The sequence below is a fragment of the Macaca thibetana genome, chromosome 16, assembly GCF_024542745.1.
Source record: "Macaca thibetana thibetana isolate TM-01 chromosome 16, ASM2454274v1, whole genome shotgun sequence".
NCBI classification, from domain to species: domain Eukaryota; kingdom Metazoa; phylum Chordata; class Mammalia; order Primates; family Cercopithecidae; genus Macaca; species Macaca thibetana.
This window is the reverse complement of record NC_065593.1, coordinates 51,015,065-51,038,947: the sequence shown is the minus strand read 5'-3', so window position 1 is coordinate 51,038,947 and position 23,883 is coordinate 51,015,065. Positions and strand designations below refer to the sequence as shown.

Here is a 23,883-nt window from a genome sequence, read left to right as displayed (position 1 = left end):
TGGTGGCACGCGTCTGTAATCCCAGCTACTTGGGAGGCTGAGGAAGGAGAATCGCTTGAACCCAGGAGGCGGAGGTTGCAGGGAGCCGAGATCACCCCATTTCATTCCAGCCTGGGCGACAAGAGTGAAACTCCGCCTCAAAAAAAAAAAAAAAAAAAAAAAAAAAAAAAGAGAATAAAAGCACAACAAATATCTGTGAATCCACTGCCCAATTTTAGACGTTTTAGCTTGGACGTGCGCCTCGCGCTCTGCCCGCAGTGTAACCGATAGCCTCGATTTGGGATTTGATTCCTTGCCTGCCTTTACAGATCTGAAGTCCTTCCCGCCAGGCCCTGGACGGAGAAACTCAGGACTCCTCTCCGGGTGGAGTCTGGCCCAAGTCGGGCCAGAGCGGCTCAGTGCTGCCCTCTGGGGGCGAGGCTGCAGCTTCCTCCTGCTCAGCCCCAGCCAGGGTTGGAAGAAGCCCACCCAGCTTAGCGTGGCGAGACCCCACAGAAGGGTGGGCGCAGTCACTGCGCACACACCTGCAGGGCACGCCTGGACGCACATCCGCATGTGGCTACGCACAGGTGCGCACACGGACTCAACCCTCGTTCGTTTGTATTGTGTCCCCCGTTGGTGTCACACGCCGCGTGGGAAGCCCAGAAGCCGCTGCCGCTCCTCAGGAGTTGTCAGGAGGGAGAGGTCTCCCCGGGTTGACAGGAGGGAGAGGTCCCCGCAGGTGGAGCGTGTCTGCTCCAGGGACCCTCGGACTTGGGGCCGGGCAGGCTGGAAGGAAGGCTGGCTTTGGAGTTAGCAGTTTAACAGAGGGACCTGAGCGGGTGGGCGTGGGGGAGGGAGACGTGCCAAAGGCAGGGAAGGGCTTTTTTGAGATGAAGGATGGGGGATAGGGATGATACACAGCGCAGGTCAGCTTCAGTGGGGAATCTCGTGTTCATGCGCCTGGACACACGGCCCAGCCCAGTCCCTGGCGTTAAGGGGCTGGAGACGGTGGAGCTGAAGATGGCGAGGAGGAGCCAGGACCCTGGGGGAGAAGGAGTGATTTGAAGAGCGCAGGTGGAGGATGGGTCTCCAGGGCCCCTGCATTCCTCCCCCGGCCTCGCGGGCTCCTCCCGAGACTGCAGCGCAGAGGCGCTACCCAAGGTGGCCAGCAGAGGGCACTCCTGCTACAGATTTGGGGATACCGGGCGGCCGGAGCCTGTCCCTGTTTAACAGGGCATCAGCCTTGGAAGGCGGCTGGGCCTGGGGTCTCCATGAAGAGCACTAGGGCCTGCCCCTTGGGAGCCACCGAGCAAAGGAGTGAGGAGAGACGACCTCATGACTTGGGAACCCCACAGGGTTCCATGCATCCCTTTCTGCTGCTGCTGGGTCAGGCATTTGTCTGGTCAATGCTTCCATCCTTTTGTCCCCAGGTGGTGACTTTGAAATCACTCCCCGGAGATGTGACTGGCCCTCCTAACCTGCCTGGAGGTCTTCCTCTAGGCCGGGGGTCTGTTAGGGCCAGCCAACCTTTCTAGAAAGTTCCCTGGGTTCTAGCCCCTGCAGCTTCCCTGGTGACCCCTTGCTCCTGCTTCCTGTCCCTGCCTCTGGGAGGAGGACTTGCTTGTCTGTCTCCTTCCTCACTCTGCCTCATCCAAGGAGCCTTCTCCATAGCTGCCGTTCTGTGGACCAGACGCACCCTTGGTCTTCTGCCATAAAGAGTTACAGGCGTCCACGCAGCTGGTGGGTGAACACTGCCAGGTCCCTTGCTTGGCTTGAGGCGTGGTAGCCCCCATCAACTACTGGGGGAGGCGATTAGGGAGGAGAAAATCCCTTCAGTTGTGAATTCTGCCTTCCACCTCCCAGCATCTCCACCTGGACAGGGGGACTACACACTCAAGCCATTTACTCACTGATTTTTAAATTAAATTAAATTAAAAATATTAAATTTTAATTATAAATTTATTTATAATTATATTTAAATAATTAAATCTGTTTATAATATAAAATAAAATTTATAAATTTTAAATTATTTAACATAAATTTTATTTTATTTTATTTTATTTTTGAGACAGAGTTTTGCTCTTGTTGACCAGGCTGGAGTGCAATAGCATAATCTCGACTCACCACAACCTCTGCCTCCCGTGTTCAAGCGATTCTCCTGCCTCAGCCTCCCGAGTAGCTGGGATTACAGGAATACGCTACCACGCCTGGCTAATTTTTTGTATTTTTAGTAGAGATGGGGTTTCTCCATGTTGGTCAGGCTGGTCTCGAACTCCTGATCTCAGATGATCTGCCTGCCTCAGCCTTCCAAAGTGCTGGGATTACAGGTGTGAGCCACTGCACCCAGCAAAATTTATTTTATCTTAATTTATTATTATTTTTTTGAGATGGAGTCTCACTCTGTTGCCAGGCTGGAGTGCAGTGGCACAATCTCGGCTCACTGCAACCTCCGCCTCCTGGATTCAAGTGATTCTTGTGCCTCAGCCTCCCGAGTAGCTGGGATTACAGGAACGTGCCACCACACCCAGCTAATTTTTGTACTTTTAGTAGAGACGGAGTTTCACCATGTTGGCCAGGATGGTCTTGATCTCCTGACCTTATGATCTGCCTGCCTCAGTCTGTCAAAGTGCTGGGATTACAGGCGTGAGACATTTCACCCGGCCGTATTTTTTTTTTTCGAGACAGAGTCTAGCTCTCTCTCCCAGGCTGGAGTGCAGCAGTGTGATCTTGGCTTGCTGCAACCTCCACCTCCTGGGTTCAAGCGATTCTCCTGCCTCAGCCTCCCGACTAGCTGGGATTACAGGCGTGTTCCACCACACCTGGCTAATTTTTGTAATTTTAGTAGAGTCAGGGTTTTGCCATGTTGGCCAGGCTAATCTTGAACTCCTGGTCTCAAGTGATCTGCCCGCCTTGGCCTCCCAAGGTGCTGGAGTCATTCATTTATTAATTTGTTCATTAATTTATTCATATCTGCAGTTATTGGGCACTTTTTGCTATGGCCATTTCCAGGGACAGAGAGAAGGAGGCAGGGTCCCTGCCCCATGTCTAGAAGGGGAGTCAGGTATACAAGAAGGTGTGACCACATAGGGTGAGACGTGCCTCAGAGAGGGGAGTTGCTGTGTTTCTGTGAACTCTGCTTGTCCTAGCTTCCCCATCCTACTCAGTGACATCATCACCCACCCAGTTACTCAGCTCAGAGAATGCACAGTCATCCTGCTGTTCCCAGCTCAGGCCTGGCTCCCTGTTGGCCATGGTGTCCCATCCTCACCTCACATCTCTCTCCCAGGCCGCCACTTCAGCCCTGGGGCCAGCTCTGCCCTATCCAGCATTCACACTGCCACCAAAGGGAGCTCCTTCTTCAAACTACTCAATGCCCAGACACAGAAAAAAGAAGGAAGGAATGTGGCCTGAGGGAATTGTCTGTATGGAGAAAGACCTATAAACAAAGTTGGAAAATGAAAAAGTAACTGGGAAAATGCATTCACAACACCTGTGCCAAAGCCTCTTCCCATGTTTATGAAAAGCTCACGCAAGCCAGGAAGGACAAGATCCCAGACAAGAACAGGCAAAGGTTAGGAACAGCCAGTTCCTAAGAAACAAGAAGGAGAATAAGAAGCAACCATGAAATATAGGGAAGAATGTGGTCTTTGGCTGTTCTGTGCTGTTGTAACTGAACACTTGAGACTGGGTGAGTTAACAGAGAACAGAGATTTACTTCGACAATTCTGGAAGCTGGGAAGTCCAGGGTTAAGGGCCTGCGTCTGGCGAGGGCCTTCATGCTGCATCATCCCTTGGCAGGAAGTGGAACGGTAGAGAGGGGAGTGGGGGAAGAGAGAGAGACAGACAGAGAAGGAAGGGGGCCAAACTCATCCTTTTATCAGGAACCCACTCCCTCCATAAGTGCAATAACTAACCCACTCCCCTGGTAATGGCATTAATCGCTAAGGCCATTAATCTCTGCCCTCGTGACCTAATCTCTTCTTAAAGTTCCCATTTCTCAACAGCATTGCATTGGAGATTACATTTCCAATACATGAACTTTGGGGGATACATTCAAACTATAACAGAAGTTCAGTTTTACTCATAATTAAATAAATGGAAACTGACGCAACAGAGAGATCTGTTTCAACTATGAAGAAAGACAAAAGGGCCAGGCACGGTGGCTCACGGCTGCAATCCCAGCACTTGGGGAGGTCGGGGTAGGAGGATAGCTTGAGCCTGGTAATTTGAGACCAGCCTGGACAACATTGTGAGACCCCATCTCTACAAAAAATACAAAAATTAGCCAGGTATGGTGGCACACACATGTAGTCTGAGCTACTTGGGAGGCTGAGGTGGGAGGATCACTTGGGCCTAGGAGTTCAAGGCTGAAGTGAGCCATGAACGGTGATCCCACCATTACACTCCAGTCTTGGTGACAGAATGAGACCCTATCTCAAAAAAAAAAAAAAAAAGAAAGGCTGGGCGCAGTGGCTCACACCTGTAATCCCAGCACTTTGGGAGGCTGAGGCGGGCAGATAACTTGAAGTCAGGAGTTTGAGACCAGCCTGTCCAACATAGTGAAACCCCATCTCTACTAAAAATACAAAAATTAGCAGGGTGTGGTGGTGGGTGCTTGTAATCCCAGCTACTTGGGAGGCTGAGGCAGGAGAATCACTTGAACCCAGGAAGCAGAGGTTTCAGTGAGCTGAGATCATGCCATTGCACTCCAGCCTGGTGAAAAGAGCAAAACTCCATCTCAAAAAAAAAAAAAAAAAAAAAAAAAAAAAAAAAGATAGGAAAACAACAGCAACAAAGAAACTTTGATGGTGTCATTGCTAGTAGAAGTTTAAGGGGAAAGATATTCTTAGTTATGATTAGGGCAAGTGATAATTTGTAGAACTTTTCAAGGTGACTTTTTTTTTAACTGTGGAAAATTCCAGATGTACACAAAAGTAGAGAGAATAGCAAAATGAGCTCCCATATGCCCATCACCCAGTTTTGATAATTGTCAACATGATGCCATTTTGGTTTCTTCTCTTTCCCACTGCCAGTTTTTATAGAAGAGGTAAGAATATTTTAAAGCAAACTCCAGGTATCATTTTGTTTTACTCTGGAAGAAAATTTGGCAATGGCTCTCGAAGTATGAAAGGATTTATCCTTTAACCCAGTCATCCCACTGCTAAACTTTCCCCCTGAAGATGTATTTGCAAAAGTTCACCATGCTTTACATTCAGGGAGGCTTATGACACCATTGCTTGGGAAAGCAAAAAGCCTTGGAGACCAGAGAGGTGGTTGTCAGGGACGAAGTAGATAAATTATAGCTCATGGTCATGATGGATTAAAAAGAACGAGGTGGCTTTCCAAGAGATATTATTAACTGGGAAACTGAAGCATTGGAGATATCGATAATATCCCTTTTGTTTGATTAAAATCTATGTAAACAGACACATTAAGAACAAAACAGCACACAATCATGCTTGGACGACTCCCTATTAATACAGGATAAAGTCCAAACTCTTCAGCATCCTATCATGGTGGTCTTCCTTTTCAACCTTTGTCCCAGTCGTTTCTTTCATTGTATGACCTATGAATTGGCCCAGAGATTTCCAAAATGGTTTCCCAGGAACCCTAGCTCCACCAGCTTCTCCTGGAAGTGGCTTCATGTCCATATGAGTTTGGGAAACACTTAGCATCGTGGAGGGTCACACTGTGCATTGGCTTGTTCCGGGCTCTGAGAAGTTTGCAGAGAAACAAGCAAACAAAAACTGTCTGTCGAAGATGTGAGGCTCCCAGGCCCACGGGGCTGTGGATCATGGTTCTCAGTCCTGCTCTTAAGAGCACCACAGGGGTCAGCTCTGTACATCAGGGATGAGAACCTCTGCTCTGAGGGTCAGCGCTGTCCCTTCCTGACCTGATGTGGCTCGACTCTCTTCTTTGCCCACTCCACCCCAGCCACACAGGCCCTTCTTTCTGTTCCCCAAAAAGGAATACCTTGGTCCAGCCTCAGGGCTCTTGGACCAGCTGTTACCCCAGCCTGGAGTGTCCTACCCTGCACATGGCTGGCTCTTTCCACGGTTCAGTTCCCCGCTTAACTGTCACCTAGGAGAGGCCTTCCCCAGCCTCTTGAAGCACTTATAGTCCCCTTTGTATTTCCTTGGAGAATGGACCATCCCTTGGTTTGCTGATTGCCCATTTCTCTTGCTAGAATGTCTGCTCCACGAGAGCAAAAATGTGGTTTGTGGTGTTTGTTCCTAGAGCTGAGACAGTGCCTGGCGCAGAGCAGGTGCTCAACTAACAGGAGATGAAGAAATGTGTTTCTTTGCAAGATCCATTTTCCATAGCACTCCTACTGCATCCCCCTGAAAATGCAGATGCAGCTATGAGTCTCTGGGTATTCGCCAAACACATCAGGTGCATTCTTGTCTCTGCCTGGACGGTTTTCCACCTCATCTTCTCAGCCTGGCAAAGTGCTGCCTTGGCTTCGAAACCGAACTTTGCTGTCCCTCCCTGTGAAACTATCCTCGGCGGCCTGGTCTGAATGAGTTGCTCCCTCCCTGGGCCTCCCAAGGTGCCTGTACACACATACCTTTGTCACTGCGCAAGAAACATTGCACTGCACTGAACTGTTCTGTGTCTGTCTCACTCATGGCCTGCTCTCATTAAGGGCAGGGCTCGGCTGACTCAGTACTGAATTCTGAGCACCCAACCCCGTGACTGCACACAATGAATGCAACAATTAGGTGCTGAATGAAGTCCAACTCTGGGCTCTTACTGCCTGCTTCCATTCAGCAAGCATCAATAGGGCAACTACTGTGTACAAAGCACTGAGTCAGACCTTGTAGTAGGTCCAAAGATGAACAGAAAACCATCTTTTGGCTGTAAAGGATTATCAATCGAGAAGGGGAGCAGATTCGCCTTCCAGTAATTCTTTTTCTTTTGTGTGTGATGGAATTTCACTCTGTTACCCAGGCTGGAGTGCAGTGGTGTGATCTCAGCTCACTGTAACCTCCGCCTCCCGGGTTCAAGTGATTCTCCTGCCTCAGCCTCCCAAGTAGCTGGGATTACAGGCGCTTGCCATCACGCCTGGCTAATTTTAGTATTTTTAGTAAAGATGGGGTTTCACCATGTTGGCCAGGCTGGTCTCGAACTCCTGACCTCAGGTGATCCACCTGGCTCGGCCTCCCAAAGTGCTGGGATTACAGGCGTGAGCCACTGCGCCCAGCCCCGCCTCCCAATAATTCTAACAGGAGTGTGAGAGGCTAGCACCTCTGGTGCTAGAACGAGCTAGGAGAATGCGTTCATTTTCCATTACTGTTGTAACAAATTATCAACAACTTAAAGCCAGAGGTCCAACATGGGTCTTAGAGCGCTGACTGAGGTGTCAGCAGGGCTGTGTTCCTTCTGCGGGCTCCAGGAGAGACTCTGTTCCTTGCCTTTTTTGGCTTCTGGAGGCTGCCGCACTCCTTGGCTCAGGGCCATGCATCAGTCTGACCTCTGCTTCTCTGGTTACGTTTCCTTCTTGGGCCCTGACTCCTGTCTCCTTCCTGTTAAGATCCCTTGTGAACCATCAGCCTCACATCTGCAAAGTCCTTTTTGCCCTATAAGGTGCATATTTCCAGGTTCTGGGGATTCAGATATGGACATATTTGGATTTATTTTTATTTTTATTTTTTATTTTTTGAGATGGAGTCTCGCTCTGTCGCCCAGGCTGGAGTGCGGTGGCGTGATCTCGGCTCACTGCAAGCTCCGCCTCCCGGGTTCACGCCATTCTTCTGCCTCAGCCTCCCCGGTAGCTGGGACTACAGGCGTCTGCCCCCATGCCTGGCTAATTTTTTGTATTTTTAGTAGAGACAGGGTTTCACCATGTTAGCCAGGATGGTCTCGATCTCCTGGCCTCATGATCTGCCTGCCTCGGCCTCCCAAAGTGCTGGGATTACAGGCGTGAGCCACTGCGCCTGGCATATTTGGGGTTTATTATTCTGCCTACCACGGGCAGGGCAGGATGACTTCTCATGGCAGGGAGCCTTGGCTCAGCCAACTTTTGGAGTCACTGAAGCTTTATTGAATCGCTAGTTACTACAAGGCCTGTGCTAGCTACTTTGACATATTGACTCATTTAATCTCATGAAGAGTTTGTTACAAAAGTCTAGTCCTGGCTGGGCATGGTGGCTCACACCTGTAATCTCATCACTTTGGGAGGCTGAGGTGGGCGGATCACCTGAGGTCAGGAGTTCGAGCCCAGCCTGGCCAACATGGCGAAACCCTGTCTCTACTAAAAATAGAAAAAATTAGCTGGGCGCAGTGGTGAGCACTTGTAATCCCAACTGCTCTGGAGACTGAGGCAGGAGAGTCGCTTGAACCCGGGAGACGGAGGTTGCAGTGAGCCAAGATCAAGCCATTGCACTCCAGCCTGGGCAACATGAGTGAAACTCCGTCTCAAAAAAAAAAAAAAAAAAAAAAAAAAGAAAGTCTAGTCCCCTCATTCTGCAGAGGAGGAGGGTTTGAAGCTAAGAGAAGAAAAATGACTTGCCCAAGAGCATACTTGGGCAAGAGTCCAGATTTGACCCCAGGTTCTTGGACTTGGAGCTCTTTTCGTGACATCATAGAGTGATCGCAGCTAACACAATGCCTGACCTTGTGGTCGTGAAGATTAGAAACTCTGGTCCCTCCCCATGAAACTTTGCTGAAAGAAGTGTGCCAACCAGAAACGTTCAATAACAAGGCTCCCAGGGCCCCTGGGGTCTGAGGCAGAGACGGCAGGGACCACAGCGCTGCAGGAGTCTGGTGGAGGGAGATTGCTCCTGGCTGGCTGGAGGGCAGCTCAGCTTCACGGATGGAGGAAGCAGGCCTTGATGGCGGGCTGGGGCTGAGGCAGAGCACTCCATGGAGCCCAGGCCTCTGCATAGGAATGCTCCTGCCCTGTCCTCCTGTTTTGCCCTAGGAAAGGATAGACGATGACTTGCTCTGGTCCTCGTCCCCTGGTCCTCCCTCCCCTAGTCCTCTCTCCCTTGGTCCTTCTCCCATAGCCCTTCGTCTGCTGGTCCTCCCTCCCCTAGTCCTCCTCCCTGGTCCTCTTTCCCCTGGTCTTCCTACCCTAGTCCTCCCTCTCCTCATGCCCTTCCCCTGGTTCTCCTCCCCTGGTCCTCCTTCCGCTGGTCCTACCCACCTAGTCCTCCGTCCCCTGTTCCTCCTCTCCCACTCCTCCCTGCCTTGGTCCTCCTCCCCCAGTCCTCCCTGCCCTAGTCCTCCTCCCCCAGTCCTCCCTGCCCTGCTTCTCCTCCCTTGTTGGTCAGTCAGGTGTGTCACACTGTGGTGGGCTGGGTGGTCAATACAAGGACAAAGAGTTGAGAGACTCGCTTCACATCAGGGAGAAAGAGCCCCTATGTCAAGGGAGTCCCCAGTCTGAGGGGGAGACATGGCTGCTACCTTGAGGAAGTGTCCAATTTAAGGGGAGAGACACAGCCTCTGTTTCGGGGAGCCTGGCCCCATCTGCCCCTGGAGAAAGCCGCTCAAGAGCATTGCAGAGCAGGTGCGAATGAGCGCTGATCAACAGGGAGAAACCAGCCTCCCCAGGGTGCGGGGAGGGAGGAGCGAGCTGGTAGATGGGTGAGGGAGGGAGGTGCAGCTGGGGGTTTGAGGTCTGCAGGGTGGGAAGGAGCCTGGAGTCCCTTTGGTGTCTCTGACATCCCACTCCCCCAGGCCCTCAGGGCCCCCTCAGCCAGGCTGCAAGGCAGAGTGCAGAGGGGGTGTGAGCCCCAGGCCTGAAAGGGGAACCCACTGGAGTTTCTGCCTCTCACTCACCCCCATGTGTCCCTCAGGCCAAGGAAGTCGTGGGGGGAAGTGAAAAGAGGGAGGGAAGGGCAGAGGGAGGGAAGGGCAGAGGGAGGGAAGGGCAGAGGGAGGGAAGGGCAGAGGGAGGGAAGGACAGAGGGAGGGAAGGACAGAGGGAGGGAAGGACAGGGGGAGGGAAGGGCAGAGGGAGGGAAGGACAGGGGGAGGGAAGGACAGGGGGAGGGAAGGACAGGGGGAGGGAAGGACAGGGGGAGGGAAGGACAGGGGGAGGGAAGGACAGGGGGAGGGAAGGACAGAGGGAGGGAAGGACAGAGGGAGGGAGGAAGGACAGGGGGGAGGGAAGGACAGAGGGAGGGAAGGACAGGGGGAGGGAAGGACAGAGGGAGGGAAGGACAGAGGGAGGGAAGGAAGGACAGGGGGAGGGAAGGACAGGGGGAGGGAAGGGCAGAGGGAGGGAAGGACAGAGGGAGGGAAGGACAGAGGGAGGGAAGGACAGAGGGAGGGAAGGACAGAGGGAGGGAAGGACAGAGGGAGGGAAGGACAGGGGGAGGGAAGGACAGAGGGAGGGAAGGACAGGGGGAGGGAAGGACAGAGGGAGGGAAGGACAGAGGGAGGGAAGGACAGGGGGAGGGAAGGGCAGAGGGAGGGAAGGACAGGGGGAGGGAAGGACAGGGGGAGGGAAGGACAGGGGGAGGGAAGGACAGGGGGAGGGAAGGACAGGGGGAGGGAAGGACAGGGGGAGGGAAGGACAGAGGGAGGGAAGGACAGGGGGAGGGAAGGACAGAGGGAGGGAAGGACAGGGGGAGGGAAGGACAGAGGGAGGGAAGGACAGGGGGAGGGAAGGACAGAGGGAGGGAAGGACAGAGGGAGGGAAGGACAGGGGGACGAATCAGTCTCGTCAAGACTCCTCTCACAGGAGTCTTCACCCTGTGAGAGGCAGTGAGGGGTCCCATGGGTGACCCCGGAGGCCTGGGTTTCCTGTCCACGATGTCCTCCCCACCCATTCCCGCTGGTCCCCAGCCTTCCCTCTCTTCCTCCCTTGCTCTGTCCTCCCACCCTGGGCCTCATCTGGGGTCACCCATGGGACACCTCCAGGCCCTCTTTTGGGAAGGGCCCCTGGACAGCTACGGTGCTGTCTGGAAGGGTGGGGTGTTCCTGGGTGACCGTATCCTACATCTTGGATCTGCCCCAGGCCGACGGTTCCTGGAAACCAGTCAGAGGCAACTGAGGGGTGCAGAGGGGAAGAAAGGCTGGGTCCACTCGCCCCTGGGTAGGGGAGCCCCTGGCCAAGCTCTGGGTATGCAGGGGGTGCTGGGGGATCCCTTTACCCTGTCTCTTCAAATTGGGGCAGAGGCTCAGGGCACCCTGCAATGTCCTGAATCTCCCAGGGCCCTGGGAAGGTGGAGGGCGGGGCCCTTTGCAGCCAGATACAAATCATTAGTGGGTGGATCTGGGCGGGGCCGCCTGGGGCCTCAGGATAGAGGCAGGAAACAGAATAGAGGAAGCAGGATTCCACCTGCGAGCCAGCCCAGCGGCAGGTGTGGCTGGGTGAGGGTGCACTTCTCAGGGGATGCTGGGCCAGGTGGGAGTGCCTGAGGGTGAGCGAGGGGCAGGAGATCTGTGAGCACCAAGGGCCCTGCAGGTGACAGGGGCTCTGTGTCTGAGGGGTGAATGGAAAGACCCCAGTGGGTCCTAGTGACAAGGGACTAGGGTTGGAATGAGGGTCTCTGGAGTTCTCTCCTCATCAGCCAAGCCAAGGTCTCAGCTGGGAGCCTGTTCCAGGCTCCTGGGCCTCTCACTTTCCCTGACCACCTGATACTGACCCGTTTCTGTGGGGGGAAGGATAGGTGGCCATGTCCCTTTCCTGGGACCTTGTCTCCACCGCAGTCACCGCCCAGGCTCCACGATCCTAACAATTCAGCAAGCACTCGCAGAGAACCTGCTGCGCACAGCCCGCCCTGGTTCTGGGCAGCGGCGTGGGGTGTGGGGTGGGCACCATCCTACGGGTTGATAATTACTGCTTGGGGGGCCTGTAGGAGCCAAGGCCAGCTGGGCAGACAGGGCATGACCTTGTTTTCTTGTTTTTTTTTGAGATGGAGCCTCACTCTGTCGCCCAGGCTGGAGGGCAGTGGAGCGATCTCAGCTCACTGCAAACTCTACCTCCCGGGTTCAAGCGATTCTCCTGCCTCAGCCTCCTGACTACCTGGGATTAGAGGTGCCTGCCACCACGCCTGGCTTATTTTTGTATTTTCAGTAGAGTCGGGGTTTCACCATGTTGGCCAGGCTGGTCTTAAATTCCTGACCTCAAGTGATCTGCCAGCCTCGGCCTCCCAAAGTGCTGGGATTACAGGCGTGAGGCACTGAGCCTGGCCAGACCTTGTCATCATCAATATGCATCTATTGGCTGGGCGCAGTGACTCACTCCTATAACCCCAGCACTTTGGGAGGCAGAGGCAGGAGGATTGCTTGAGCCCAGGAGCTCAAGACCAGCCTGGGTAATATAGTGAGACCCCATCTCTATTAAAAAAAAAAAATGCATCTATTGAACATCTCCTGTCCACAGGGCCTCAGATCATTCTACACCCTCTGCCTCCCCACAACATAATAGGGGTGATATTAGGGGACACCGTCCCCAAACCCTAGCCCTGCTCAAATTCCAGGCAGGTTCCGTCTGTGCTGCGCTCTCCAGCGTGCTGGTTTTCCTGCCCTCTCTGCAGAGGAGACTGAGGGGGAGTTAAGGCTGGGCTGGCACCCAGGGCTCTGGGGGAAGCTGCGAGTTCTCCCAGCCACCTCCCTGGGCCTCCCCCTCTGCCACCTGCGCTTGACTCCAGCAGCCTCTGGGGCTGGAAGAGCCATTGAACCTCTCCTTCTCTTCCCCTTCATCTTCCATGCGGGCTAGGCTGCTGCCGCTGCTGGAGCTGCAGGCCTGGGCTGCCCCTTGGGGGAGACAGCGACCTCTCCCTGCTGGGGGTGGAGGACAGGCCCAGACAGGATGTGCCATGGCCCCGAGGACCTCTGTGTGGCCCTTCAGCCGGCCCCTGCCAGGCCTTCCTCCCTGGCTGGGAGAGTGGGACCTGCCGAGGCCTGCTCCAGGCCCGGCTCTGATGCCAACATTGGACCGCCCGACTGCCCGCTGCTCAAGCACCCTGCGCCTTGGTGTCCTCAAGGCACTGCTGTGAGGGTCTCAGGAGGAACGTTTGCATTCTTCTAGCCCTGGTCAGGGAGTAGCCCCATGCTCTGGAGGGCAGGGGAGGCCTTCCTGGGGTCCCACTTCTATCTCTGCACTGAGAGCTGAGCTTGCCCTCCTGCCTGGCTGGCCCGGCCTGTCCTCAGCATGTGAGGCTTCTCTGGGCTGGGGGCTAGAGGGAGATTCACAGGCAGTAGAGCCTCTAACGAGCAGAAGTAAAGAGGCCTGGGTGGGGGGGGCGGTCAGTGGCGTGGGGAAACTGAGGCCCAGAGAGGAAGAGGAGCAGGCCGGCGGCAGAAAGCCTGTCAGGGGTGAGGAAGCTTGTGGAGGCTAAATGGTGGTCTTGAGGGTTGGAGGCATGGGTGATTTTAGAGGCGGAAAGAAGGTTAATAAACTCTCGGCCCCTTCAAATTTGGTGTCAAGACTAAGGTCTGGGTACTCTGGAAGTGGGGTTCCCAGGCAGGGTGAGCACCGGCGGTGTGGGCTCTAGGGGGAGGCAGAGGGGCGGTGGCACCCCATGGCCTGGTCCCCTCCCTAGGGCCCTGGCTCTGCCCCACATTTGCTGCTGGAAGGTGGGGCAGTCCCTTTTCTGAGCCCAGAGTGAGGCCCGCCTGGGCAGCCCAGCTGGCCTGGGGGAGGATGGGGCGTGGGAAGGGAGGGGTTCTTACTGGAGGATGGGGATGGGGAGGGTCTTCGTTTCCTGTCTCTTTGTGTGTGAGTGCCTGCGGGTGTAGGCCTGACCCTGGCTGCTCAGGTGAGCCCTGGTTTTACTGGGTCTCTCTCCTCCCTGAAGACAGTCCTGGATTACCGGGAAGTCCTTCCTGATGTCTAACCTCATGTTCACGGTGGTCTGACCTTGCTCTCTAGCCTTGGTTTCGAACCTCCCCCCATCCCTGCCCAGCACCTTTACAGGCTGGGCGGGAGCAGTAAAGTCAGGGCTCAACCGCTGTCTTCCAGATAGCTCCTGCCGTTCCCAGCTGGCACAGTCCCCAGCTGGCGCTTTCCATGAGAGACCACCCACTGTCTGAGCAGGAAGTCTTTCCAGCCGTGTGGTCTCATCCAGGAGCTCTGGGCCACCTCCCTCCCTGTCCCCGTGTGCGGGCAGAGAGCCCAGGCCACCCGTGCACTTCCCTCCCCTCTCCTGTTCCGCAGGCCCTGGCTGCCCTGGGAAACTCCACATTCAGACAGGCCTGGTGCAGACGCTGGTGTCCTGGCAGCGCCTAAATCATTAGCGCCGCGGAGATTAGGCTGCTAATCTCCTTGTTGGGTGGAGCGGTGCCAGCCGCCAGCCTGTGGATCATGCTGCTCTCTTGCAGGGGCCGTTCCTCGGGGCACGACGCTGGCTCCTGCACAGATCCTGCTCCTTTGTGGCCTTCCTGGGCTGCCCTCCCCTCCTCCAGGACTGCTCTGGACTGACGCTTCTCAGGTTCGGGTGAGCCGGGAGGCTGCCCTAACCCTCTGGTCTCAGACCCCTGCTCCCAGCCCCACCCCTGCTTCCTGTTTTGTTAGAGCCTGGCTGATGTCATTATCTCTCCAGATTCCCTCAAAGACTTTAGGAGACGAGATTTGGTCCCCCTTTTACAAACGAGGGAACGGAGGCTCTGGAACTGACTTCCTGAATGGCTTGGATCCAAAGCCCCCTCAGTTCAGCCGCCACGTCTATTTCCCTCAGACACAGGGATCCTTGAACCTGTGGGCTGTATCTCCCCGTGGACTGGGAAGAATCCCAAGAGAGTGGGGCTCCCACAGGTCAGACGCTAATTCTGCCGCCTCTGACTGGGAGTCTCTGCCAGGGCCACGTTGTACCTGGGGGATGATGATGTCAGTCCCCGATCTCTCCACCCTCGCCCCGGGGCCCTGGAATGCTGGGTGGGGGGCCAGGCCAGCCTCCCGCTCCTGCGCTCCTGGCCTGTGCAGCCTTGTCCTGTGCCCGTGCTGGCTCCCAGGGCTGGATTCTCCTGACTCCACACAAGAATGAGCTCAGCCTCCTAACTGCGGCTGAGCATGGAGGGCCACCCTACCCCAGGGCTGCAGCTCCAGCACCACCTCTCCCCTTCCCTCCCCTCTCCTCCCCTCCCCTCCCCTCCCCTCCCCTCCTCTCCTTTCCTCTCCGACAGAGTTTTGCTCTTGTCACCTGGGCTGGAGTGCAATGGCACCATCTCGGCTCACTGCAACCTCCACTTCCCAGGTTCAAGCTATTCTCCTGCCTCAGCCTCCTGAGTAGCTGGGATTACAGGTGCGTGCCACCATGCCCAGCTAATTTTTGTATTTTTAGTAGAGATAGGGTTTCACCATGTTGGCCAGTCTGGGCTCGAACTCCTGACCTCAGGTGATTCACCTGCCTTGGCCTCTCAAAGTGCTGGGATTACAGGCATGAGCCACCATGCCCCGCCACCACCTTTGTGTCTGAACAGACCACTAAGAGGCCCTGGTGCTCAGGCTGGGCTCTGGCTATGGAGGGGCCCCTGGGGAGGCTCTCAGTGTGTCCAGCCTGAGCCCCAGGCCCTGGGTGGCTGGGATGGAGGCAAAATACACTCCTGGGGTTTTGGCCTGAAATTCAAGGGCCAGAGTCGGAGCCCCACTTCAGCCTGGCTATAATGGGCTACCCCGTCTCCATCCAGACCAGACCCTTCACCTGACCCATGGACACCCTGGTTGTCACCACTACCAGCATCTGCCAGTTCTCCACCTCTGGCTCTGTCAACGGCCTGTGGACACCTGGCGGGAGTTTCTCCTGGATGTCATCTGTCAGTGTTGGGGATGCCTTTCGGGCCACCAGCCTCCTGGGAGCCAACAGCTGTGGCAACATGTCCGTCACCTCCTCCTGCTTCTTGGCAGGATTTTGGGGAGGCTACAGCGGTGGCCACACCTGCAACCTGGGTGGGGGCTTTGGCTCCAGCGTTGGCATGGCAGATGCCCTGCTGGGGGGCGGTGAAAAGGAGACCATGCAGAACCTGACCACACACACATCACACACCTACACACACACACACATCACACACATACACACACACACACATCACACACGTACACACACACAAACACCACACACACACCACACACATCACACACCTACACACACACAAACACGACACACACATCACACACGTACACACACACAAATACCACTCACACCACATGCATATCACACACATAACACACATACACACAAACACCACACACATCACACACACAAACACCACACACACCACACACATACCACACAGTACACACAAACACCACACACACACCACACACATCACACACATACACACAACACACACACATTACACACACACACACAAACACCACACACACATCACATGCATACACATACACAAACACTACACACACATTACACACATACACACACACACCACACACACCACACACATACCACACAGTACACACACACAAACACCACACACACCACACACACATCACACACATACACACACAAACACCACACATGCACCACACACGTACACAAACACCACACACAACACACACATACACGCACACAAACACCTCACACACTACACACATCACACACATACACAAACACCACATACACACCACACACATCACACACATACACAAACACTACATACACACCACACACACACACACAGAAACACCACACACACCACACACACAAAAACACCACACACCACACACATCACACACACACACACAAACATCACACACACACACAAACATCACACACACACCACACACATACACACACAAATACCACTCACACACCACGCAGTACACACACACAAACACCACACACACACCACACAGTACACACACACAAACACCACACACACACCATACACACATCACACACACACACAAACACCACACACACACACCACACACGTACACATACACAAACACCACATATGCATCACACACATACACAAACACCACACACGCACCACACATGTACACACACACAAACACCACACAGTACACACACACAAATACCACACACACACCACACACACATCACACACATACACACAAACACCACACACACACCACACACGTACACACACACAAATACCACACACGCATCATACACATACACACACAAACACCACACATGCACCACACACGTACACACACACAAACACCACACACACATCACACACACACACACCACACACACCACACACATACACGCACACAAACACCACACACACCACACACACATCACACACATACACACACACCACACACACATCACACGTACACACACACAAACACCACACACACCACACACACACCACACACACCACACAGTACACACACACAAACACCACACACACCACACACACACCACACACACCACACAGTACACACACACAAACACCACACACACACACCACACACACCACACACACCACACATACATCACACACACACCACACACACCACACACACAAACACCACACACATACACCACCCACACATACCCCACACCACACACGCCACACACATTCCATATGCACCACACACATACACACTACACACACCATACACACATGTACCCACAACCACCCACATACCACACACCACACACACCACACGCACATATATACACACCACACACACAATACATGCAGATCTCACACATTCACACCACACACACCACATATACACACACACCACATGCATACCACATACCCCCCACACACACCACATACATATAAACATGACACACCACATACCACACACCACACACACATCACACACCACACACACCACACACACCACACACACATCACACACCACACACACCACACACACATCACACACCACACCCCCCACCCCCACACACACATACATACACACTCTCTCTCATGACCTCTGAGAACATGGCTTTGGCATTCTGTAAACATGGCCACTTTGTCTTCTGCACAAACCCTGCCCTGGAGGGTCCTACAGAGCAATGCCACCAGTGCCAGGTGAGGGGTGCAACCGATGAGTACAGTGGCCAGGGGGGCCAAGGGAGCCAGGGGAGGCAGGGGGACCAGGGGGACCGGGGAGCCAGGCGGGAGTCAGGTTAGGCCTGCTCAGTTTCCTGGGTGGAGAGCCAGGCCTGGTGCTGCCTACGAGGGGCTTTGTCTGTTCCTGCCCGGGACCTCCACTAGGTGGGAATTCCTGCAATTTCCCCTTGGAAGCAGAGATACTGGCAGTGCCAGATCAGATATTGGGGTTGGTCCTGGCAGCGGGGAACCCAGGGAAACCCTGGTGAGTCAGTGCTCCTGATGTTGGGACCAGCCAGCGCCTCATCACCACCCCTTGCTGTGCCCCCAAAGCCTCCTGAGCAAGGAGATGGGGGCTGGGTGGGTCTCTGCCAGATGCAGATGGGCCCACTGAGGCAGAGGAGGGGGTGCTGGGAACAAACTGGCCCTCGGCTCAGCCTGACCCAGGGTCACTTCACAGAACTTAGGGCCTCGAGTAGGGTCTGGGAGGGGTTGCACAGGATGAGCCTGTGGGGGCTACTAGTGTGTCCTGGGGCTTCTCCCTCTGAGGCCTTGGGTGGTCAGCCCTGAGCCTCAGCAAATTCCAGATTCTACACGCACATGTGTCACCTTCACTTCTGGGTTGCTGGAGGGGCCTCACTCTTTGGTGCATGCCCATGACCTCAATTGGAACCCCTCTTGGGCATTTCCAACTATGCCAACAACAGCAGCAGTAATCACAACCAACCTTATGCTTCTTCTGGGCCCCTCCCTCCGTGTTTGCATTGAAACCGCCCAGATGACCTTGTGGGAAAAGAAAGCTTTGCCCTAGGTTTGAGGTGAGGCCAGTCATAACCTCATTAATTAATTAACGAATCACTTAATTAAACTAACGAACCCTCGGGGCCAACTCTGGGCCAGGGCACTGTGCCCAGGGCTGGGGATTCCAAAGAGAAGGAAACAGATATGGCCTTGTCTCCCTGGAGCTCACAGTCCAGTGGAGGAGGAAATAACCAAAAAAGTCATAGAAATAGGTATAAATTCACAACCTGGAGAAGGAAGGAGGTATGACCCAGAAAAGAGATGCAGAAAGGGAATCCAGGAGGGCTTTCTGGAGGAGGTGGCAGCTGAACCTAGAGGTGAATTTAGTTGGGAAAGAGGGAGTGAGGCCTAGGCAGCCATGACCCCCATGGTGGCAGACAGCTGCATAAGGGTCTCTCTCCTGGCATCCGTGTTTACCCATGCCTGGGCATCCTACCCCCATCATCCTTTAACCCCCTGAGGGCCTTGGCTGGGTCCCAGAAATTCCCAGGAGGGTGCTCAGAGAAGACTACGGGCACTCTCATCACCCTCACCCTGGCTTATTTCCGAAAAGGCTGCAAGAAGGGTGTTGGAGGGTCTCCTGGAGGCTGCCAAGGGCATTTGCTCATGGAGCCCATGTCTCTCCCAGATCCCGGTGGCTGTGATCGGTCATTCCAGCTTCGTGCTGGCTGCAGGTGGATGATGCCCAGCTGGCTGCCGATGACTTCTGCACCAAGTGAGGCTGGGTCTCTGGAGCTGCCCCAGGGACTGGACAAGCTGACCCTGGCCGGAGCCAACCTGGAGATGCAGATTGAGAACCTCAAGGAGGACCTGGTCTACCTGAAGAAGAACCATGAGGAGGTGAGGTCAGCTCAGGGAACGCAGCAGAAATTCACCTGGAAGCAAGCGAGGCTGGGGCCCAGAACCTCCCTGGGCCGGGCCATGTTTTCAGTCCAGTTCCCATCTCTTATGGATGCCCAGCCCTGACCCTCAGAGGACCCTGAGTGAGGCCTGGAGGAGCCTCTCTTCCCAAATAGACTTCATTTGTCCCTTGAGGCTCAGCTCACTGAAGTTAACTAACTAATGAGTAAGTCAGTGTAAGAACACACAATGCTAATTATTATAATTAATTATAATAGTGATAGTCATGAAAACAAGGAACTTCTGCCCAGCACTGCAAATGGCTCAGAGCCATTATCTCAGCTGATACTGCAGGTGGGAGACAGATACTCTTTCCTCCTTTTGACCCGTGAAGAAACTGAGGCTCAGAGAGGTTAAGGGATTTATCTACGGCTGCACAGGGACCCTCCTTCAGGTCTGCTGGACTCGTATCCACTCCACCTCTCTGCCCCCTCTCCTGCCTCTCCTTTCCAGAAGGCTCTAGGTCCCAGGGACTCCAAGGCTCAACCCAAGGATAGAGAGCCAAGGTTCTGCTGGGGCAGTCAGGAGGCCTTACACGCCCTGTCCTGTGGCTTCCTTCTCTGCCGAGCTCCGTGCTGCTCTGAGCTGGGGGAGCCTACTCCCCGAGAAGCGGGACACCCGGACGGGGTTTCCCCCTGGCTTTGAGGCTGGTTATACTATTGCTTTCCTCCAGCAGATTAACATTTGCTAACGGGGCCTGGCGCGGTGACACCAGTGTTGCTTTCTGCATGCCTGTGCTGTGGGGTTGGTGGTGGGGGCAAGGTCAGGGCAGGGAGTGAGGTCGCCCGTGGTCATCCTCCGCCGTGCTGGGGGGTTGTCATCTCTCGGGGCTTAGCACTTGTTGGGGATGGGTGAAGTCCAGTCCCGAGTCACGGTGTGTGTTGGGGGAGGTTGCTGATACTCATAGCCCTGTATGTTTGAGAAGTGACAGCATCCACCTCCACCTTCAGGGTGAGGAGCTGTTGGCCTATCTGTGTCTGTCTGTCTGTCTGTCTGTCATCTGTACCTGTCTCCTCGAGGTAGAGAAGGCAGGTCCCAGGGTCTTTCCTCAGGATGGCCTTGGGTGAGCTCCTGCTGTACTCTCTGCCCAGGAAATGAACGCCCTTTGAGGTCAGGTGCACGAGGATGTCAGTGTGAAGATGGACACTGTGCCTGGAGTGAACCTGAGCTGCATCCTGAATGAGATGTGTGACCAGGACAAGAAATTGGTGGAGAAGAGCTGCAAGGATGCCGAGGGCTGGTTCTTCAGCGTGGTGGGTGGCCGTGTGTAAGCAGGTGTGCACACGTGTGGGCACATGTGCTGCATGCTGGTGCAGCTGGAACACTGGCAGATCCACAGGCCGTCCCAGTTGGAAGGACTTTTGGAAACCAGTTGGACCAGCCCCTCATGTTTTAGATGTAAAATGTGAGGCTCAGAGAGGACTCATGCTCACACAGCCTTTCACTGTGGCCTGCAAAATAGATCCAGGTCTCTACAAGCCTGGTCTTGGGTTTCCACCACAGCTGTTTACAAGATGTGTGTGTTTGAATACATATACATACCCTTGGCAAGCACAGGCTAAGTGTCTCCGGTGTCCTAGGGACAGCAACAGGCACAAAAGAATAACACCCAGTGCCTGTCTTTGAGGTGCTGCAGTTCGGTAGGAGTAAGAAATGCAAATGACCGCCCAGCAGGCTGAGATCCTCCAAGTTCCAGTGTGGGTGCAGAGGGTCTCTGTGCGCAGGTGCCTTTGGGGCCCCACAGAGGCCAGGGAAGGGCTAGGGGATGGTTCTGGGAAGTGAGGGTTCGGAGCAGCCCCTTTCCTGTGCCCCACTTCTGAAAGCCTCCTTACTCCCCTGTGGCCCACTCTGTCTTCCAGAGAGAGGGGCTGAACTGCGAGGTGGCCACCAACACAGAGGCCCTACAGAGCGGCAGGACAGAGATATGGAGCTCTACAGCTCTGTGCAGAACCTGAACTGTCCCAGCTCAGCCAGGTAGGGCCTCTGTCCCCTCCCCACCCTGTAGCTGTCACCCCAGGGTGAGCCCAGCCTTGTAGACCCCAGCTTGGAGAACCAGAGTCCCCACCCAGCCTGTCCCTTCACACTCAGTGGCTGGGTGCATTGCCACCCCACTGTGCCGGCAGCACCCACAGCCCCGTACAGTAGGGGCTCCTCTCTAGTGCTCTGCCGTGGAGAAGCGTCCCAGGTCCATCTCATCGCACTACCTATCTCTTGGCCCACTGAAAGCATCGCTGGAGGGCAGCCTGGTGGAGACGGAGGTATGTTACGAGACCCAGCTGGCCCAGTTGCAGGGGCTCATCAGAAGCATGGAGTAGCAGCTATGCGAGCTCTGCTGTGACACGAGGACCACGAGCACCAGGTCCTTCTGGATGTGAAGACATGGCTGGAGCAGGAGGTTGCCACCTACCGCCGCTTGCTGGAGGTTGAGGACGCCCAGTGAGTGTGCACCTGGGTACCTGCTGGGGTGGGCTGGGGGCCCGCTTCACCCAGGGAGAAGTTGGTGTCTGAGCACCAGCGAAGTCCAGGAGGTGTGAACGTGGGAACCTGTGGGGGTTTGCAGGAGGTGAAACTGAGGATGCAGGCTGGAGTCTGACTGAGGAGCCTTGAATGCCAAGTTAAAGCATCTGGACTAGATCACGTAGGCAATGGGGAGCCATGGAGGGATTTGGAGCAGAGGAAGGGAATGAACATCAAGATATTTTAGAACATTCACTCTGGCTGCAGAGGGAGAAATGGATCAGAGGGGTCAGGCTGGGGCCAGAGAGATGCATCGGGGGCGGGAGCAGGGAGTCTGGCCAGAGAAGTCCTGCGTGGGGGGCAGGGGAAGGAAGGTGGTACACACAGAAGAGAGGCTATAGCTCAAAACAGCAGGACTGCATGCCTGGATCTTGGGGTGAGCGTGGCTCACAGTCAGGACTCAGTAAGTGTCAGGTGAACACATGAAGGAGTGGGCATTGATGGCCCTGGGTTTCTGGTTCCGATGACTGTGTGAGTGGTGATACCATCAGCCACAGGGTGAGGAGCAAGGTGGGCGGTGGTCAGGTTTGCAGTCGGGAAGGGTGATCAGGCCTGCCGTTGGGAGTGTTCTGGAGTCTCCATGCTTAGTCACACGTTGCAGCTTTTTGCTCCCCGAAAATGGTGAAGTCCATCTATAGTCTAACCACAGTGTCTCCTGCTTTAATTGCGTTTATTTGTTGGGTCCTCTGGGATATGGAAAAGCCACTTGCTCTGCTTCTCCTTGTAAATTCCTGGTGAGTAGTCACACAGTGCTGCCAGGCCTACGCTGTGCTGTTTCTTTTTCTTCTTCCCGCTGCGCGGGGCCCCTGCCCTTTCATTCCTGGGCCTGTGCTGATTTCTGTGCATTCCCAGCTGCCATTTTTCACCAATTTGGGGGAACCTCTTCTGCCAGGGCCTGCTTCTCCCCAGCAGTGCTTGCAGGGGCCTGGGCTGGCTGGCATCCCCGGGCTGATGGGTGCTTCTCTCCCTGCAGGCTGGCCACTCAGTACTCCTTGTCCCTGGCCTCACAGCCCACCCGGGAAGGTAAGAAGCTGCCCTGTCCTGCTGTGTGGACCCCAAGGCAGGGGAGAGGCTGAGGACCCTTCTGTGTGTGAGACTGGGGGGAACACAGACTGGGGGACAGGTAGGGGGAAGAGCTCCTGCCTGATGTTCCCTGCGCCCCCCCGCCTCCATCGCCTGCAGCCACAGTGACCAGCCACCAGCTGTGCCATCGTGGTGGAAGTCCAGGTTGGAGAGGTGGCCTCCTTCTGTGAGCAGATCCAACTCTCCACCACCGAGGCCCCTTTCTGCCTGTGACAGCCCCACCTCACGGGCCACGGCACAGCCCTCAGCTCCAGCTCCAGCATGACGCTGCCATGCCCCGAGTGTCCGACTGGGCCCCGGTCCATGGCCTGTGGTCTTTCTGTATCTGCTTCCTGTAGCCCCACACTGAGGAGGCCTCCTGGGTTTGTCCAGTGCCTGCTATTAAAGCTTTGCCCCAAGTTCAATGCCTCGTGTGATCTGGTCTATTCATTGGTTTGGGGCAGTGTGGGCTGAGGGACTGGGGGAGGTGGAGAATTTACTGAGTGTTTGGGTATCGGCTTGTCACCTGCCAATCTGTGCTGCCCACTCCATCCAGGCCTGGGACTCCTGGGAAGATGAGACAGGAGGAGGCGGAAGGATTAAGGGTGGAGGGATGGGACAGCCCCTTGTATTGGGAAAAGTTTCTAAGAATCAGCCCCTGAG

General features: G+C 54.9%; 2 protein-coding genes and 1 pseudogene across 2 annotated transcripts in view; 1 reads left to right on the top strand and 2 right to left on the bottom strand.

Moving 5' to 3' along the window:
• The window catches only part of LOC126938621 (eukaryotic translation initiation factor 1), a 1,120,764-nt gene that overhangs the window by 42,758 nt on the left and 1,054,123 nt on the right, over positions 1 to 23,883 (bottom strand). The window lies entirely within an intron of this gene.
• The window catches only part of CNP (2',3'-cyclic nucleotide 3' phosphodiesterase), a 736,460-nt gene that overhangs the window by 330,886 nt on the left and 381,691 nt on the right, over positions 1 to 23,883 (bottom strand). The gene's annotated exons all lie outside the window — the stretch shown is intronic.
• On the top strand, positions 19,419 to 23,639 carry LOC126938554 (keratin, type I cytoskeletal 42-like; annotated as a pseudogene).